The 3,931-nt window shown below is 46.8% G+C and overlaps 1 pseudogene; it reads left to right on the top strand.

Annotated features, from left to right (window-relative positions):
* LOC105531692 overlaps window positions 1-3,931 on the top strand; it is a 20,983-nt pseudogene that overhangs the window by 14,322 nt on the left and 2,730 nt on the right.

Here is a 3,931-nt window from a genome sequence, read left to right as displayed (position 1 = left end):
TTTTTTTTTTTTTCACTTTGCGAGGGAGTCTTGCTCTGTCGCCCAGGCTGGAGTGCAGTGGCACCAGCTCAGCTCACTGCAACCTCTGCCTCCTGGGTTCAAGCGATTCTCCTGCCACAGCCTCCGGAGTAGCTGGGATTACAGGCACATGCCACCATGCCCAGCTAATTTTTGTATTTTCAGTAGAGACGAGGTTTCAACATGTTGGCCAGGCTGATCTTGAACTCCCGACCTCAGGTGATCCACCCATCTTGGCTTCTCAAAGTGCTGGGATTACAGGTGTGAGCCACCACATCCAGCCACAGCTTCTTTGTGCCTTAACACAATGCAAAGAGACCAAGAATGCGCTCTGCAGTCTCTTTGCTAAGGGCACTAATCCTATTCATGAGGGCTCCATCCTCATGACCTAATTGCCTCCCAAAGCCCCACCTCCAAACACCATCACCTTGGGGGTGAGGATTTCAACCAAGAGTTTGGCAGGGAGGGCACAAACATTCAGACCATAACACCATGAGATTGAGGAAAAAATGTTTTTTAATGCTCACATCTTCGGGAAGTAACTTGGCACAGCCTACTCAGGGACACCTTTTGCTCACAGAAATCCAGCACAGGAAATTGTTCAAAAGCTCATTACACACAAGCACCTACCACATCCCTGGGCACCTCTTCCTCATCCATCTCTTCTTCTCTCCACCCGCAAACTGTCTGCCTGGGCTAGCTTGGGCTAATTACTGAGCAATAAAGTGTCTGATTTTTTATATAGTGGCTCTGTTCGGGGCTGCCAAAGACATTAAAAGTAGGGCCAGGGTACGAGAGAAAAACATATTTTTCCATTATTTTACCTAGAAGATTCATTTGAACGGGAGAAATAGGCTCACTGCCCTAACCAGAGAGTTGGATGAGAAAAAATTCCGCATTACTTTTAAATATGTCAACTGAAGAAGGAGATTAAAGTGAGGACGATGGATGAGTGGTGCTTCTGGGAACAGACAAAAGCACACCCAGGAAAGGGTATGTGGTCCCCAGTAGGCCCTCAGCAGAAAAAGAGCTACCCTCACTAGCTCTGCAGGGACAGCAGCTCCGGAGGGCGCCCCTTGGAACAGGGGCACCATGCACTGGACATCCCCTCCCATGGCAGGGGCTGGCACTGCCCACTCGGCTGGCAAGACTATAGGGCGATGAGGACTTGGCTCTGATGAAGTCGGAGCTGGAGATGAAATACTGTGGGCTCTTGGCATCCTCCTAAGTGGCCTGGCAAGGCGTAGATAATAATAAGGGAGCATCCCATTCGGTGTTTACCCTCAGCTGTCTCTAGTAGGCAAGTTGCAAATGTTCGCCTTTATTAACACATGTGTCTTCTCATTACTCTGCAAAGCAGACGGGTCTATGGTGTCTTCGAGAAAGAAATACTGGCTGGTTTCTTAGAGCAACTTCGAATTCCAGCCCCTTGTTCCATGCTCAGATTGCTGTGCAACTTAGAGGGGGCCCCTTGGCTCCTGCCAAAGAGGTAAGAGGTGAGCATTGAGGGAGTGGTTGGCAGGACAGGTGGCCAACATCAAAGGAAAGCTAAGCTACTGTTCACAGCTGCTCTCTATCCAGGCCCTTTGTAGGAAGCCCTCCGATTTACCTGTGGGTTCTCGTGGGAGCCCACGCAGGTGTGTTTTCTGTGTGCTCAGCCTCCCTTGTAGAACCAATCCTCCCTACTCTCGGTTCAGATAATTCAGGTCGAGGGTGGGCATGTGACCTCGACCAGGCCAATTAACAACTGTACATATTCCTGGGTATGCAACAAGCCAGAAAAGTCAGAATCAATTTAGGACCTTTCTGGAGGTATTGGAAGAGGGACTCTTTTCATGGTTTGCTAAGTTGGTGGAATGTAAAATATCTTTGCCATCGTTTGGGAAAAGGCTGCCTAGGAATAAAATCAATGCGAAAGAAAGCAGGGCTAAAATTGAGAGGTGGAATCCCAATTACATGGTTTTAGTACTTGGGTCAAGCTGTGCCTGAAACTCATAGACTTTCCATTACCTGAGCCAATGCCACCTTTTTGCCTTAATCCAGCTTGGGTTTAGTTTCTATAGTTTACAATCAAAAGAGCTCTGTTTCATACTCTAAGTATATAAATTTGGACACGTCCTATTTCTGAGACTCAGTTTTCTCATAGGTAAAATAGGGATAATAATGCTCTACCTACAGCTATTGAACAGAGCCAGTCACAGGACCAAGAATATGATCTTTCCTTGGCCATACTGACCATTTTGGTCCTAGTTTTCTCTTGCAAAATGGGCGAACAAGACTGCTTGAACTCCCAGGAATGGAAGCAGTTGGGATAATGGATGTGGAAAGGAACCTGTACACTTATATGGAATTTTTTTTTCTAGGGGAAACCACATTAAAAAAAAACTTTTTATTTTTGAGAGGATTGTAGATCCACATGCAGTGATAAGAAGCAACATGGCCGGGCACCGTGGCTCACGCCTGTAATCCCAGCACTTTGGGAGGCCAAGGCGGGTGGATCACAAGGTCGGGAGCTGGAAACCACCCTAGCCAACATGGTGAAACCCCATCTCTACTAAAATTACAAAAATTAGCCAGATGTGGTGGTGCACACCTGTAATCCCAGCTACTCAGGAGGCTGAGGCAGGAGAATCACTTGAACCCGGGAGGGGAAGGTTGCAGTGAGCCGAGATCGCACCACTGCACTCCAGCCTGGGTGAGAGAGCAAGACTCTATCTCAAAAAAAGAAAAGAGAGAGAGAGAAAAAAGGAAGCAATACACCCTTCACCCGGTTTCCCCAGTGGTAACGTCTTGCATTACTATAGTAAATAGCAGAATTAGGAAACTGGCATTGATGCAGTACATTGACCTTAGAATTTCACCACCTTTACATGCATGCAGTTGTGCATGTGTGTGTGTGTATACTTAGTTCTATGAAATGTGAGATCCTATGACCACCACCACAGTCAGAATATAGAATACAAGGATCCCTTATGCTATCCTGTTTTAGCCATGGTCTTCTCCTCCCCTCTCATCTTGCCAAATCCCCGACAGCTGCGAATCTGTTCTCCAGTTCTGCAATTTTACTATTTCAAAAATATTGTATGCACAGAATCATACGATAGGTAACTTTTTGAGATTGGCTCTTTTCACTTAGCATGACTACACTGAGATCCATCCAACTTGCCGCGGGTATCAGTAGTTTCTCCCTTGTATTGCTGAATGGTGTCTCACGGTATGGATGTAGTACAGTTTAATACATTATTAGAGGGCATTTTGGTTGTCTCCAGCTTTTCTGGCTATAACAAATAAAGCTTCTATGAACACTGTGTATAAATTTTTGTTAAAAACACAAGATTTTGAAATGAAAATTTCTCTGGGATAGAGGTCCAAGAATGTAATTGCTAAATAAGTTCATTTTTAGTTTTAAAAGAAACTGATAGCCAGGCACAGTGGCTCATGCCTGTAATCCCAGCACTTTGGGATCCCGAGACAGGCAGATCGCTTGGGCCCAGGAGTTCAAGACCATCCTGTGCAACATAGCAAAATACTGTTCCTACCCAAACAAAATACAAGAGTTAGCTGGACATGGTAACATACATCTGTAGTCCCAGCTACTTGGGCGGCTGAGGCAGGAGGATTGCTTGAGCCCAGGAGGTTGAGGCTGCAGTGAGCCATGATGGTGCCACTGCACTCCAGTCTGGTGGACAGAGTGAGAACCTGTCTCAAAAAAACCAAACCAAGGCCGGACGCGGTGGCTCACGCCTGTAATCTCAGCACTTTGGGAGGCCGAGGCGGGCGGATCACGAGGTCACGAGATCGAGACCATCCTGGCTGACATGGTGAAACCCCGTCTCTACTAAAAATACAAAAAATTAGCCAGACGTGGTGGTGGGTGCCTGTAGTCCCAGCTACTCAGGAGGCTGAGGCAGGA

The sequence above is a fragment of the Mandrillus leucophaeus genome, unplaced genomic scaffold (genome assembly GCF_000951045.1).
Source record: "Mandrillus leucophaeus isolate KB7577 unplaced genomic scaffold, Mleu.le_1.0 Scaffold9, whole genome shotgun sequence".
Taxonomy (NCBI): domain Eukaryota; kingdom Metazoa; phylum Chordata; class Mammalia; order Primates; family Cercopithecidae; genus Mandrillus; species Mandrillus leucophaeus.
The sequence above is the reverse complement of the archived record's forward strand: the minus strand, read 5'-3'. Positions and strand labels throughout refer to the sequence as shown.